Here is a 16,705-nt window from a genome sequence, read left to right as displayed (position 1 = left end):
GTGCAGCTCAGTAGGTTGCTCCTATGTTATTCATATTTACCCATTATTGATTTCACCATGGCTTCTAGAATAGGGCGGCAAAGTATAAGTTATGAGGGAAGTAGAAAAGAAGAGGAAAGGGTTAGTATGGGAATGACTGGGAAAGAACAAACACTCCCTCTGCATCGTCCTTTGCTCAGGATGAAGACCTCTGCAACAAAGATTCTGACTGCAGGAACATTCCATTAACTCAGCTCTATTCGAAACACTGATGAATTTTTTTCTCAGTTCTTTAAATTTGGATATGAAACTTTAAATTAAACCTAATCAAATGACAATGAATTTGATCACAGCTCTTCAGACTATTTATGTTACAAAAAGGCTCCAAAATAAACTTGTTGACAAATAAGGGAAATGCTCCTCGACTAGAAATTATATGCTAGTCCAAAAAGTGCTGTATCAGAAACTCAGTGAGGTTTACATGCTTGAGGAGAGCAAAAGGCAAACAAGCCTTCTCAAAAATCTTTTCTCTCCCCGCCCCCCAACCCCGTTAAGATATTTGACCCTAAGTTATGGAGGTTCTCATACTTCCGAGGAGGAAATTACTACCCAGAAATGATCAATTGAAAGACTGGCCTGGTTGGAGTTAAGTTTGAAAGCATGAGTTTTTATGAGAATTAAAAGTGACCCTCATACTAAGATACTAAAATAAAAAGGACGAATATACTAGAAAATAAATTAGATGTCATTTCTGGCATTCTTAAGGTACAACTAATACTAGAAGATTTCGGGACTTCCCTGGTGGTCCAGTGGGTAAGACTCCGCACTCCCACTGCAGGGGGCCTGGGTTCGATCCCTGGTCGGGGAACTAGATCCCACATGCATGTGGCAACTAAGAATCTGCATGCCACAACTAAGTCCACAAGCGGCAATGAAGATCCCGCATGCTGCAACTAAGACCCGGCGCAGCCAAAATAAATAAATAAATAAATATTAAAAAAAAAAATACTAGAAGATTTCTCCATTTTGTTTTAATTCAATTTCATGACACTTACTTAAATGACTTAGAATAGGGAATCTTTTGATTTATCTCCTCATGAATTACAATCTACCTCACTCTTGATAATGAACAAATATGCAGAAAATCAACAAGAATATAGAAAACTTGAATACACTCCACCCAACAACTGCAGAATACATATTCTTCTCAAGCACACATGGAACAGTCTCTAGGACAGGTCATATACTAGGCCATAAAAGCAGTCTTAGTGAGTTTAAATGGATTTAAATCATACAAAGTACATTCTTTGACTACAATGAAATTAAATTAGAAACCAACAACAGAAGAAAATTTGGGAAATTTATAATTATGTAGAAATTAAACAACACACTCTTAAGTTGCCAATGGGTCAAATGAAAAATTATAGGGAAATTAGAAAGTATTTTGAACTGAACAATATATCAAAATTTATGGGATATATCTAAAGTAGTGCTTAGAGGGAAATTCATAGATTTAAATGCCTATATCAGAAAAGAAGAAAGATCTCAAATACATACTATAAAGCCTTCACCTTAAGAAGCTAGAAAAAGAAGTGCAGGGGCTTCCCTGGTGGCGCAGTGGTTGAGAATCTGCCTGCCAATGCAGGGGACACGGGTTCGAGCCCTGGTCCGGGAAGATCCCACATGCCACGGAGCAGCTAGGCCCGTGGGCCACAACTACTGAGCCTGCGCGTCTGGAGCCTGTGCTTCGCAACAAGAGAGGCCACGATGGTGGGAGGCCCGCGCACCGCGATGAAGAGTGGCCCCCACTTGCCGCAACTAGAGAAGGCCCTAGCACAGAAACGAAGACCCAACATAGCGACCAATCAATCAATAAAAATAAATAAATAAATAAATCTTAAAAAAAAAAAAAAGAAGTGCAAACTAAACCCAAGGTAAGTAGAAGAAAGTTAAAGCAGAAAGGAATTATATAGAAAACAGAAAAATAAGAGAAAACCAATGGAACCAAAAGTTTTTGTTTAAAAATATCAACAAAACTGACAAATCTTTAGTTAGAATGACCAAGAAAAGAGACATAAAACAGATGCAAAACTCAGCAATGTAAAAGGAGGTATTACCACCAACTATAGTAAGTAAGAAAGTTAAAAGGGAATACTATGAAGGACCATATGCCAACAAACTAGATAACTTAGATGAAGTGGACAAATTCCTAGAAAGGCACAAATTACTGAAACTGACTCAAGAAAAAACAGAATATCCAGAGAGACCTATAAAAAGTAATGAGATTTTCTTTTTTTTTGAGGAGAAAAGAAAAACCAAGGCTCAGATGGCTTCACTGGTAAATTTTACCAAACATTTAAGAGAAGAATTAATAATAATCCTTCACAAACTCTTCCAGAAAACAGAGAAGGGAACACTTCCCAACTCACTCTATGAGGCTAGCATTACTCTGATACCAAAGCCAGAGAAAGACATCACAACAAAACTACAGACCAACGTCCCTTAGGAACACAGACACAAAAATTCTCAACAAAATACTAGAAAACAGAAGCCAGGACTGGAACCAAATCTTCTGTATTCTTATCCTTGTATTCTTTCCCCCATTCCAGTGATTCTCAACCTTTACTTCCCAAATAAAATCATCTGAGAATGTCTTCAATTGGTCTGGAGTGGGGCCTGGACATCAGGGTTTTTCAAAAGCTTGCCAGATGATTCTAATGTAGTGTCAGGTTAACAACTGCTGCCCCATTTAATGCTACTTTGGCCTAACTTAAATTCACTTTACACTGGAAAATTAAACATGTTCCATCCATGTTCATGATGCCAATTATAAATCATGCCAAGTAACTAGTACTGCGCAGATTTAATCCACCTTTCTTTTGAGGCTCCCAATTAACTGCTTTTAAAGCACATCATCCTTTGGTGTGTACTGAGCAATGGTTGAATCTTTTTAAGTTAAAAATTTTGTTTTAAATTTGTTTAAAAGTTTGTAACAGGAGGGGACTTTCATTTTCTAACACACTTCTTCCAGAAAAATTATTTGTCGTCTACTACTGAAGGTTTAAATGTCAAGGGGAAAAAAAATGGCTAAAGAACAACTTAATAAACAGATAAAATCTGGTATCTCTAGACTCACTTCCGTGAGTTTTCTATCTAAATCTAATGCACTTGATATGAGGCATCATCTTCTAAGTTCTCTTTTCAGCACAGCCTAGCACACTTATTTAATAAATATTAATTGTTAAAACTAATTTCAGATAGTATATTCTTACTCCAAATTCTGTTCCTTCTATAAATCCCCAAAGCCTGAACTCATAATAATTGGTACATTTTTCCTCCTCCTTAACCTTCAGGTACCAATCCCAGAAGAAATAAGCAAATACAATTCAATTCGCAATAGACAACACCATCTCTAGCTTCAAACTGGAGAACGTGTTTTACTGGGAAGAGAAGGAACAGTGTGGGTTTTAGCCTTATGTGAAGCTTAGCATGCTCATAATTAGAATATTCATCTTTGCAGCAGTGAATTACACCTATGTTACTGGTGTATTTTTATACTTCAGTTTATCCTATAAACTGCAAAATCACCCAAATTGTAAAACCACATCACCTATCACTTAGAACCAAAGACTATTCTCTGAACACCCACTCATTTCATTATTAGAGTATATGAATAAAAGTAGGTGAAGGGTGTTTATGTCAATTATATCTCAATTTTCAAATTAATTATTTTTTAAAAGTAGGTGGGGCTTCCCTGGTGGCGCAGTGGTTGAGAGTCTGCCTGCTAATGCAGGGGACACGGGTTCGAGCCCTGGTCTGGGAGGATCCCACATGCCACGGAGCAGCTGGGCCCGTGAGCCACAATTGCTGAGCCTGCGCATCTGGAGCCTGTGCCCCGCGACGGGAGGGGCCGCGATAGAGAAAGGCCCGCGCACCGCGATGAAGAGCGGTCCCCGCACCGCGATGAAGAGTGGCCCCCGCTTGCCGCAACTGGAGAAAGCCCTCGCACGAACCGAAGACCCAACACAGCCAAAAATAAATAAATAAATAAATAAATAAAGCTAACAGCACTTCATTAAAAAAAAAAAAAAAAAAAAAAAAAAAAAAAAAAAAAAGTAGGTGAAGGGGGCTTCCCTGGTGGTGCAGTGGTTGAGAATCTGCCTGCTAATGCAGGGGACGCGGGTTCGAGCCCTGGTCTGGGAAGATCCCACGTGCCACGGAGCAGCTGGGCCCGTGAGCCACAACTACTGAGCCTGCGCGTCTGGAGCCTGTGCCCCGCAACGGGAGGGGCCGCGATAGTGAGAGGCCCGCGCACCGCGATGAAGAGTGGCCCCCGCTTGCCGTAACTAGAGAAAGCCGTCGCAGGAACTGAAGACCCAACACAGCCAAAAATAAAGAAATAAAAAAAAAAAAAAAAAAAAAAAAAAAAAAAAAAGTAGGTGAAGGTACCCCCAGAGGAAGGTATTTCTCATTTCTGCTGCCTGGGCTACTTTACAGCATCACCACCAAAATAGGGATTGGGAGTCGGGATGAGCAAAGAGTTCTCCTCCATGCATCCTCTCATTCACTCATCTAACAAATATGTTAGGGTTCATACTAGTAGGCTGGATACACCTATGGTCTCTGCTCACATAAAGCTTTCAGTCCAGTGGGGAAACTGACATCAAATCACATATAAATAAGTACAAGTTGTGATCAATGTTTTACAAGAAAGAATAAAGGATATGAGAGAGGTCAGACCCTGGAAATCACAGTTACTCCTCCTTTAATATTCTGTGATAACTAACTTTCCACATTTCCTCTTCACTATTTTTTTTAGATGATTTTTTAAAATTCTCTTCACTATTATAGAGTCAATTATTTAAGATACTAACAATCCTTGAGAAACAGAGACGTCAGGGTAAGCTGTATTAAAGTAAGTAAGTTAAGACACAGTTTCATTTAGTCACTTTACACGTATTTGCTTAGTTGCTCGAGGGTTCACATACTAGTTGGTCAGCACACCTATGCACCTCATATTCATGCCTTATTCAGTTATTCCTCAGTTCCTGTCAAAACTTTCCTTGGCATTCACTCAAGAACTATGAGGGTCTACTACATGTGCCAGCCACTGAGCTTGCTGTGGGGATATTAGTAGTGACCAGACAGAGTCGCTGCCTTCAGTGGTTGTTTGAGGGAAACAACCATCAAATAAGGACTTATAAGAGTGAAGAGTATTTTCAAAGAAAACATTACTCAGACACCACATCCCAACTAAGTGGTTTGACGGTTCCCATGATTCAATTCATGCATTCAAACATCTTTTGTACTCTCAAAGCCAGAGCCGGGCACTAGAAATAGATATGTGAATAAGACATGGTTCTCATGTTCAAGGAATTCTTAAGTCTAATGCAAAAAAAGGGACTCAAAATGGATAATTACAATGCTATAAGAAAGATATTGATGTCTGTAATGTAGATTTTTTTACTAAAAAGTCACAGGAAAATGCAACTTTAGCTAGCACACACTACTAAGGGTCCCTGCCAAACTCAAGTCATTTGGTCTTATGTGTGCTACACACATATGCATAAATAATAAAAAGATGTGTTGGTTTCTTAAAAATATAAATTCAAATAGTTACGTATTTTTTAGGTGCTATGGGAATACAAAGGTGATACTACCCAACGCTGGAAGTCACAGAGAAAGAGAAACAAGATCCCTTCTATGTGGGGTAGGACAAGTGAACATATAAATTGGCCCTTAAAAATATTTTATCCCCATGATTAGCTTGAACTAATGTTTCGAGTAATTTGCTGATTTCATTCCCAAAAAGAATACTCCTCTGGGTCCCTGTTTACTGTAATCTCTCATAAGCCCTTCCCCAGAGAGAGTAGAAGGATGTCAAAGAGGGGGGAGAGATGCCTCTGTGCTCCCTTACTCCCCTCCACTGCTCTTCCTGCTTCCTGGTTCTCATTCCTACCCTGTCCTACAGCATCCCTGGAATTCTTTTTCTTCTGCTCCTTATATATAATTTCTCAAGCCCTCTAAGTTCTAAATTTCTCTAGTCCTTTTCATGATTAATTTTCTTCCGTCAACTTGGGAAACCAGCCGGAATGGGTTAGCACAACGTACACAGCACTAAAAATGTATTTCTGGCCTATGCTTTTAATATAAACAATAGCATTTTAAAGGCCCAGTGTATTCTATAATTAGTCCTACTCTTAACCAGAAAGCATTTACTATCAACTTAACTATGACTCCGGGGAGAGGGGCAAGCATTGCATATTGAGTTGGTTATATGAATATTTTATAAGTTCCAAGTGAATGCAATACACTTAGAGAACTGACCTTTAAGGGCAGACCAAAAACATGAGAGAAAGAATGGGAAGACACGGGTTCCAGGCCTGGCTCTGCTGCTACCTAATCAAGTCACTTAACGTCTTTTAGCCTTGACTTTCTCACTATAATACAATTTGGAAAAATAACCCCTACCCTTTGAAGCTCAAAAAAACCTAATGTATGTGAAAAGTGCTTTGTAAAACTGTAACACAGACTATAAATGTTTCACTAGAGGTCTTTGCATGAGATAGCTTTTCTCTAGGACAGGAGCAAGAACTGCTAGCACTGTAACCTGGTACCATACCTCCAATGAGACGCTTTATTCTGCAGAGTAAAAGGGCCTTATACAAAAAACCTCCTTATTTAAAATCATGTCCCAAGTTGTGGGGCAGGGGGAAGAGGGAGAAGGGAGGGGAGAGGTGGAGAGGAGAACTGCTTCCTTTTGGAAGGCAGTTCTGGAACATGCAGTCAGTGAAGAAGCACGCTCTGTTCCCAGACTCTAGAAAACCTGGTATGTATAAAGAGCAAGATGCAGAGAAAGGCAGAAGAATCAGTACCCATTCATTAATAAAATTAAATATACAGGGAGTGTTCAAAGCAGACTCCTGAAATTCTGAGCTGTCAATACCAAAACAGTGGTTAAAGGACCCAGAAAGGGGACTTCCCTGGTGGTCCAGTGGTGAAGACTCTGTGCTCCCAATGCAGGGGGCCTGGGTTAGATGCCTGGTCAGGGAACTAGATCCCACATGCCACAACGAAGATCCAGCACGTGGCTATGAAGACCCCGAGTGCCGCAACTAAGACCAGGCGCAGCCAAATAAATAAATAAATACTTAAAAAAATAAGGACCCAGAAAGGTCCATTTATCTGTTGCCAGAGAACGAAGGATCTGCTAAAAGTCAGATCCAGAGGTTAAGACAAAAAGGAGGAAGTAGAGGTGAGAGAAGGAAAGTTGATTCCGAGAGGGATCCTACTGATCCGCCATCTAAAAAGCACATGGCTAAATGCACTGTGGTATCCTAGATTGGATATTGGAACAGAAAAAGGACATCAGTGGGAAAACAAATGAAATCTAAATAAAGTTTGGAGTTTACTTAGTAGTGTGACCAATGTTAATCTTTTAGTTTTGACAAATGTACCAAAGGTATGTAAGATGCTAACATTAGGGGCAATCGGTGAATGGTGTATGAGAACTCTGAACTATCTGTGCAACTTTTCTGTAAGTCCAAAATTATTCCAAAACAAAAAGTTTATTTTAAAAACCCATGGATTTGACTCTCCTTTCAGAAAGATATACGAATCAATTACTAAAACATATCAAGGGTCAGGTTTTTCTTTTTCTTTTTCTTTTTAATAGATTTATTTATTTTTTATTTATTTATTTTTGGCTGCGTTGGGTCTTCGTTGCTGCGCGCGGGCTTCCTCTAGTTGCAGCGAGCGGGGGTTACTGTTCGTTGTGGTGCGCGGGCTTCTCATTGTGGTGCCTTCTCTTGTTGCGGAGCACGGGCTCTAGGCGCGCGGGCCTCAGTAGTTGTGGTGCGCAGGCTCAGTAGCTGTGGCTCGCGGGCTTTAGAGTGCAGGCTCAGTAGTTGTGGCGCACGGGCTTAGTTGCTCCGCGGCATGTGGGATCCTCCCAGACCAGGGATCAAACCTGTGTCCCCTGCATTGGCAGGCAGATTCTTAACCACTGTGCTACCAGGGAAGTCCCAAAGGTCAAGTTTTTCAAACTGAAGTGCTACCATGTGTTGGACAGAAAGAAATTATAAATAATTCTAAATGATTAATTATGAAGAACAAATAATAATGGTCTTCTAATAAATTTAAATTATAAAATGATTTGTGGCATAAACAAATATAATAAACAATAATGTAATGTTTCAAAGACTTGAAGACAGGAATCCCTAATTCTTTTTAAAATCACACATACCAAAATCATCTGTGAGATTTCAAATTTGGTTATTTTATCAATATGCTCATTCAACCCTTTCACAATCCCATAAATTTCTCTTTCATCTCTGTATACAGTGTGTAAACATGAGTTAAATTATCTCTCAAATGATCTGCTTTAGAAATCAGAAATAATACTAAAAATGATAAATAGCTTCTATTTAATCTGAATACTGGCAGGGATACAGGCAGAGATGAGGTATTTTCCTGGGTTGGTAAACCTGGTAATTTACAAATGATAAGCTTATGAAAATCCAACCTGAACTACTAAAATATGCAAAATAAAGGGGCTCTGTATTGTGTAATAATACTTATAAAACAGTGAAAACATGCATGTATCATCTTATTTAATTCTTAAAACAAAGCTATATGGACGTTGTTATTATTATTATTTTTGGCTGCGTTGGGGTCTTTGTTGCTGTGCGCGGGCTTCCTCTACTTGCGGCAAGCGGGGGCTACTCTTCATTGCGGTGGCTTCTCTTGTTGTGCAGCATGGGCTCTAGGCACGCGGGCTTCAGTAGTTGTGGCTCACGGGCTCTAGAGCGCAGGCTCAGTAGTTGTGGCGCACGGGCTTAGCTGCTCCGTGGCATGTGGGCTCTTCCTGGACCAGGGCTCGAACCCGTGTCCCCTGCAATGGCAAGCGGATTCTTAACCACTGTGCCACCAGGGAAGTCCCAAAGTTGTTATTATTATACTATTTGTAGATGAGGAAATTGAGCATTAGAGAAATTAAGCAATTTGCTCAAGGTCATAGGGTAAGTAAAGGGTAGAACAGAAATTGGAACCCAGCTCCATTTCAATTGACAACCTGAGCCCTTAACCACTATCTTATGTTGTGCTTCTTTTCTTTCATAAAACACACCAGTTCTGCATGTTTAAAAATGACACTATATTAGCTGCATGATGTGGCTGGAAAAAATTATCTATATGTTTACCAACCAGGGGAAAGTCCAGGTGATTTCAGTGAATAGTTTATGGCATTTCAGAACTCTAGAATTGAAAAGGCCCCGTCTATTCAAATTCCAAAAGACATAGAGACTATAGATAACAGCGGTCACATGCAAAGGTCATTCAAAGGGGCTCCTCCCAGAGACAGGAGGCAGTCTGGAAGGATAACAGAGAACTCCACAGGCCCACTTCCCATTTGGCTCTCGAATAGGAAGAGAGTACCTGCTTCCTGGTACAACTTCCTTTCTGCAATCTGCCAGGGGTTCTTCCCTGGTACTAGGGAGATTCTGGGTTGACTCATTCATTAAGTAATGAAACTAATGTTTATCACGCACCTATTATATGCTAGGCATTGTGCTAGGTGATGTAGCAGTAAAATGGACAGATTGACGTCCCTGCCCTCACTGAGTATATGTTCTAGTGCGAAAAACAATAAATAAGTTACATATAACTTCCGGTGGTACATTATGTGAAGAAAAACACAGTGGAATACGAGAAGAGAGAGTGATGGTGGATGGTCAATTTTAGACCAAGTTCACAGGGAAGGTCCTTCTGAGGAGATAGATGACTCTTACGCAGAAACCTAAACAGCATGATAAACCATGAAAAGATTTGGAGAAAGAGTGCTCCAGGCAGCAGAAATAGCAAGTGCAAAGGCACCGAAGTAAAAGGCTTGTCTTGAGAAGGAAACTAAGATATAAGAGATGAATAATCGAACATGCTGATTTCCTATACTATGCAGTCACTGGGTTGGATGCACTACTACAGTGACTCATTTATCAATAATATCAACAGTTATTTAAGGTATGTATTGCCTCTCTTTTATAGATGAAGAAAAAGAGGTTCAAAGAGGTTAAGTAACTGTTTGCACAGCTAGTAAGAGGTAGAGCCAGAGTTCAAACACAGGTTGGCCTGATACCAAAGTCTGTGCTTTTTCTATTACATCATATTTAATGCCAGAGTCATAGCAAAAATATTAATAATTATACATAAATAAGTAAATAAATCAAACTCCCACATCCTCAAAAAGCTGAGGCTCACCATTTCATTTTGGGTAGTTGCTCATCACCCCCTTGAAGTAATCTTCTCTAACTGCAGCAGACATATCTCAAACTGCCAGCCACTTCGAGGTCATCAGTCTCTTTCCTGAGGATCTATAAGGCAATGCTCAAAAAAACCCTATCACAGAAGATCTGAGGAGAACGTGTACTTGCACCACACGTCTGAATGGGTGGAGATAAATTGGGACTGTGCTTCCTTTGGACTGGCAGGGCCATCTGAACAATCCCTTCCAACATTAAAGGCACCAGAAACAGCATTTTCCCTGCCACATTAGTTCTGCACGTTCACCCAGAAAACATGGGCAGCTTCGAATCTCATTTGCTCTTCCCTGTTGCATAACTGGTGCTGACATTTTGCACCCAACTTTGTTGAGGGCAGGTGACAGGTGAATAGACTCAAAACTTGGAACAGGGTAGTTAAGCCAGAAGTGACAAAAAACTTTTTCCCTTAAAACTATATTAGAGTATTTATTCCTTCTATATCTTTATAATATGGACTTGAAAACATATAGCATGGTAGGATAATCATGACTGAAATAATAAGGGAGGCCTATATCCTCATATAAATTCTGTAAATACTCGGAAAGTTAGTTTTTTACTATTAAAGTACTTCCAACTTAGCTTCTTGACATTTTTGAAATTAACTTTCAGTGTTTGTATAATTAACGACAGTTCACGTAACTGACATTTTGATGAAAAAAATGGTCAATTCTGGTTAAAATAATTTTTAAATGAAAAAAAATTTTAGGGGAAGAATTAGGGAGCAGAGAGGTTATGAGAAATTAGAAATTTGGTAAAATGGGTTAAAACACACACACACACACACTCTGAAAATTCTAATGTTTATGTGTAAACTTCTCCATGATATTTAAAGAAAAAATGGTAATAATTTCTCAACCCTTAAATCCTAGGTAATATAAAATTTTATCTATTTTTCGCAAAAAAATTAAAAGAATATTTAAAAATAAATTTTGGTAAAGGCTACAGCAAAATTTTTCTTTTCTGTAGAAGAATGAGATCCATAAAATTAAAGTTCATGTAATATATGAGGTGTGAAAGCTACAAGCCTATCAGCTAAAACTGCTGGAAGGGTTAAAATTCTCAAGACCAAATCCATAAAGGAAAAGCCAGTCTATTACAATACTGTAGCCCATTTAACTACTGTAGGATTTTCCCACGCCCCATCCCCCCAGGTTTAATAAAGACATCTCAAAAGTAAATGTGTAAGTAAGTATAAGGGCGGGCGTGTTGTCAGGAGAACTGCAACTCTGTATTTCCTGAAGTTCGTGTGGTCAAATTTGCAAGTGGAACATTTCAATACTGCAGGTTTTACACAAAATTTTACACAACAAACTTGTATTAAGTTAAAGCAGAACTGAAATCAATGCCTTTTCTGGCCACTTCAGGAATGATTTGTGTGTTTTCCCATCATAGAAGCCTCCTTTTTATTTAGATGTTTGGCTCCTTCAACACACACCATGGCTCAGAGTGGACAGTCCAGCTCCAAAGCTAAAATGGAAGTAGAATGCAAAGTGATCAACCAATTACCCAGTTATCCCATACCACATCTTTCTAGCATAATTTTGAGTGATGCAGAGGGTGCCACACTTTTCAGCAGAATGCTTATTTTTAAAATATCCCAGATACTAGCTTATAGTTTCCTTTCTCCTGCATTTTCAAATCATCCCAGTAATAACACTCCTCCCTAAGAAGTCTCACTGTAGTTGTTTCAGAAAAGCGCATTAGACTTGTCTGATGCACTGTGTGATACACAAGCAAGACCCTTCTTTCTCTGGCTCTTCTGCCTCTCTGGAGCATGAAAGCAGCCAGAACTACAGCAACAGCTGGGGATCATTAAACTGACAGAAATAGCATAGGAGACTCCATTGGTGTGTGAGTGGGGGGAGGAGAGGCTCAGTATCAGATTAAAAAAAATCAAAAGGGCAACAGGAAAGCAGGGGACGGGGTGGGCAAGGTGAAGCCCAAGCAGTATATCTCACCCAAATTTACACAGCTAAAGGGACGCACTGAAGCAAATAAAGGGACAGGTGGCTGCAGCCTAACTTGCAGCCACCACCTATTCTCAGATGGAAGGTTAGTCAAACCTAAAAATGTGGGTCAATGACAACAGGCTGGGGAAGAGACAGGAGGGGAGTTGTGGCGTCTCAAACGCTAACCTAGGGTCATCCCCAGTCTGGAGGAATTACTTAGAGGATGTGAGTCAGTTCTGGGGCTGTGCGGACAATAAAAATCAACTCCAAGATGGGGCAGGGGCAAGGGGAATGAGAATAGGTGTCAACCCCTAAGTGGACTCAGAGACCAAACCGATCCCAAGGCATCCCTTCAACTGGGGAGGACCAAACACTAGATGAAATGCAGGCTCGCGGGCTGTTCATGCCAGAGCAGAGCCACGCCTCCAATGCTAGCTTTGTAAGCTGGCAGGCCTACGAAGGTCGGTACAGGAATGTGCCATCTGCCTGGCCCAGTGCCCGAGTGTGTTCAGCACATATCTGAACACCCTAGACGAGCTTTAGTCAGATGGCCCCATGGGAGTGGGCTTGCATATCCTGATCTATGCCTTAAAGTCTGGTTAGTCCCAGGATCCCGGGGTACCTTCTCCATCCGCACACTTGCTAGGCTGTCATTTAATATCATCAAGGCCTCTCCCACCAAGGCATTTTCTTTATAACTCATCTTACAGGACTGCAGTTTCAGACAGTTCCCCCACCTGCAAGCCTGAACAGGAAATGATTCAACTGCAGATATTATGATTGCAACTCTCTTTGGCAAGAGTGTTTAGTAACTGTGAGATTGCATGAACTTCAGCTGAACATTTTATTTGATACAGCTAATGATTTACTAGAGAAGGCTCCAGACTGATGGCTGTTCTCAGCAAAAAACAACCACTATACTACCCTCCTTCTAGAATGGATTGCTTCTTTTCTAACCCACAAACCTTGCAAGAAAATCTCCTAATGCATATTCCCAAAACCTGGTTTTCTACAGTGAGTTGAAAAAAACCTCACAACAGTTGGCTCATTCTGAATATTTGAAGTTAGTATTAAGCAGGGTAGAAGATATACAAAAACAAATCCACTAGAGAGGAGACTAAGAAAGAATTTAAACTATATGTATATGTAGTTTATACACACACACACAAAACACATACTGTTTATTTTAAGGCTGCATAACATCAAAGGACAGGATATATTTTAACCAAACTATTGTGACTATAATCACTTCTCAGTGTGTGCAGCCTAGGTGGGAGTAATTGTATCAGTATATCTCTCCGCAACCTTTAACAGAGTAAATTCTTTACCTAAAATGTGAAAAATAAATGTCATAAATCAATCACTTGCTATGTACAAGTCTTGGTAAAAGGTAAAAGGCAGGAATTGAGAAGGAAAATATCCCAATATATTTATGTAATACTTTACAAAGCTACTTTCACACGTATGATCTTATGAGTTAGGAGGGCAGACATTACACCCACTGTACAATGAAAGAAACTGGTTTGCCAAGGTTAGAGCCACTTAGCCAAGCTCCCCACTGGCAAGATCAAACCAAGAACTTCAGGTTCTTGACTAACAGCTCAGTACCGAGTCCTAGCTGCCTACCACAAAAAGGCTTCTGCCCTCAAGGAAGTAATCTCTGACACCTAATGCCTTGGCCAGTGTTTCTCAGGTGTACTAAGTTTCTTCCCAGTAAGAATCTCACCAATCTCCTGGTCCAAAATCATATTCTGAATCGAATTCAAGACAATTATGTTAAAAGGTTATTTGTTAATATCACTGACAATTAAAAGATGTGAGTTCATTCTGAAGGCTATAATTATTAATATGAGATTGAATAAAACTGAATTAAGACAGAATGCTCAAAATATATCTGTCACTTTGGGACAAACACTGCATTTTGCTTAAGGGCATGATACCGCCCTCTAGTGCACGGTAACCTCAATAGACTCAGCTAATGCATATTGACCACCTACTATGTATAAATGTACTTTGCTAGCATTTTGCAGGGAAAAAAAGAGAAAAGGTTAAGCCTATCACACACATACAACCATAAAAGCTATACAAGCCCCCCTCAAGGAATTTATAAATATAATGGAGAAGATAAGAAATGTAAAACAAAGTCACTGCAATCAAAGACAGTATTATAACTGCTTTAAGAGTTTGCAGATAATAAATTATTCGAGTACAAAAAGGATCAGATAAGCTTCTTTGGAGCAGCACCATATATGCCACCTTTGAAGGACTTCAAAAACTAAAGATGAATAGCATGAGCCAAGACCTGGCCTAGGAAATACTATACGGCTAAGAACATAACCAATACACTCCAGTTTAGCTAGAGCATTAAAGGGAGTGGTGGAAGATAGCTGGAAAGGCTGGCTAAGGTCAGAATGTGAAGGGCCTAGAACTGTGCTATCCAATATGGTAGCCACTTGCCACATATGCTATTTAAATTTAATTAAAATTAAATAAAATATAAAATTCATTTTCTCAGTCACTCTAGCTACATTTCAAATCTCCATAGCTATGTGTGTCTAGTGGCTACCATAGTGGGCAAGACAGCTGTAGTACTGGGTAATACTGCACCAGATGGTTGTATTAAACCACAAAACATCAATTTCAAGGCTGATCAATCTTTTAAGCTCACTCCTCCCAAAAAATGCACATCTGATCCTTGCCAAAGTCTATTAATAAAGAAAACCACAGGTCCTAATGCCATAAAAGGTAAATTAAAAAGTCTGGTCTCTATCCTTCTAGGCATTTCCAACTGTCAACTAAAACAATAAGAAAAGTATTACACGTGGCCTCCTATAAGCAATTATCTCTAAAAACATGTGCCAGCTTTTAGAATCCTTTTTTTAATTAGGAAAAAGAAAAGACAGAATTACAACTATGAAAGAAGAGAAATTATTATTAGGCATTTACCTATAATAATAAAACACAAGACTAGGAAGTTACTTCCACTGAGCTTCTTTGCATATTTAAAGGAAGAACTATCTTTATCCTTCAGACACCTGCTTCACCTCAAAAGGAGTAACATCAGGCATCTTTTACATCTAATGCACAATCTATTTTGTGCAGTTTACAAAATAATTATTTTTAAAAAACAATATGTATATATATTTGTAGAAAATATAACGTGAGTCCTCTCAAGATCCAGAAGACATACAGAATTCTAAGTACAAGGTTCTAAGCACAGTATAAAAGCAGAAAAACATACAGTCAATTGCTTAGGACAGTTGTCTAAAATTACCATTGTGACCCTACTTATGACAAGAAGTCTGTAGTTCTATTTCCTATACACTCCTGAACTTAAAACAAAGATATTCTTAATGATCAGACGGGGAATCTAGAACACTGTAGTACTCTGGAATATAGAAAGTCATACAGTAAGCCCAAAGCCTTAAGTCCGGAGTCACACTGCCTCTCTGCCTCTCAAACAACCTTCCCTCTAATGTTGCCATGGTGCTTCTTTGACATTAGTTCAGAGCACTTCTAGATATTCAAAGAAAAATCAACTGCCTCTCAACCAGTTTTTTAAAGTAAGCTCTTTGCAAACTGGGCACTGCTGAACGCTCATCCCCTCTTCAATGAACTCATTCATTGCTGATTCCACATGCTCAAGTCATCCTGTCAAATGTCAGTAAAGTCCCAAAGAGATCTCAAAAATTCAAAAGAAATACCCAAGTTTTTAGAAAAGCAGCATTTATGTAACCGATAATAGAGATTGTACTTAAATTCTGATAATGGATAATAGAGGATTTCCAAGTTAGGAGGGGGAAAATGTTGATAATTCTCTTCTATTCACATTTGATAGAATTTGGATAAAGTCACTATCCTCCCTTTTTTCATAACCCATAACCCTTCTGAAAGAATTTTTTTCAGCAGTTTCAGCAGTTTTTTCAGAACTTTCAGGGATGTTCACAAGGGAAAACTCCTTTATGGATGTTCACCTAATAAACAGTTTCCTGCTATCTTCCATACACTTGGATGTAATTCTAATGTAATTCTGCAATTACTAAAAAGATCGGTAAGGCCAGTCCAAATTGTTCACCCTAACCAAAACTAACATGCAATACAAATAAAAAGCCTTCCAAGTGTTATTTTATTTTAAATTATGGTATCTTAATATTACGAGATCTTAGAGGTTATCTATCTGCTTTCAGTACTTAACAAAAGAAACTGAAGTCATCATCAATAGCTGCCTATTGATTTGTACAGTACCCATGGCCAGAGTATGTTTTATTGGTAAAACACTGTGTTTCGACCCACATACAGGGGAAAAATCCCATCTTACCGAAGAAAAGATTTTTCTTCATTCTTCCATAATCTAGTTTTGATATATGAGCTCTGCATGGGTGGAAGAAAAGGAATAAGAAAGTGAAACATCCTAAACACTGTCCCATCAGGTCATAAAATACAGGACCCTACAGGTCCTTC

At 39.2% G+C, this 16,705-nt stretch overlaps 1 protein-coding gene across 8 annotated transcripts in view; it reads right to left on the bottom strand.

The window, feature by feature from the left end:
• MRTFA (myocardin related transcription factor A) overlaps positions 1 to 16,705 on the bottom strand; it is a 126,949-nt gene that overhangs the window by 46,315 nt on the left and 63,929 nt on the right. The window contains exon 1 of one of the 8 annotated variants that reach the window (XM_057556743.1): positions 10,234 to 10,327. The exons of the other annotated variants lie outside the window; for them this stretch is intronic. The gene's annotated coding sequence lies outside the window, so the exon portion shown is untranslated. Of the gene's footprint in view, positions 1 to 10,233; positions 10,328 to 16,705 lie in introns of those variants that run through there. 8 annotated transcript variants of the gene reach the window in all.

Source organism: Balaenoptera acutorostrata, chromosome 11 (assembly GCF_949987535.1).
Source record: "Balaenoptera acutorostrata chromosome 11, mBalAcu1.1, whole genome shotgun sequence".
Classification (NCBI taxonomy): Eukaryota; Metazoa; Chordata; class Mammalia; order Artiodactyla; family Balaenopteridae; genus Balaenoptera; species Balaenoptera acutorostrata.
This window is presented reverse-complemented; position numbering and strand designations above follow the sequence as displayed.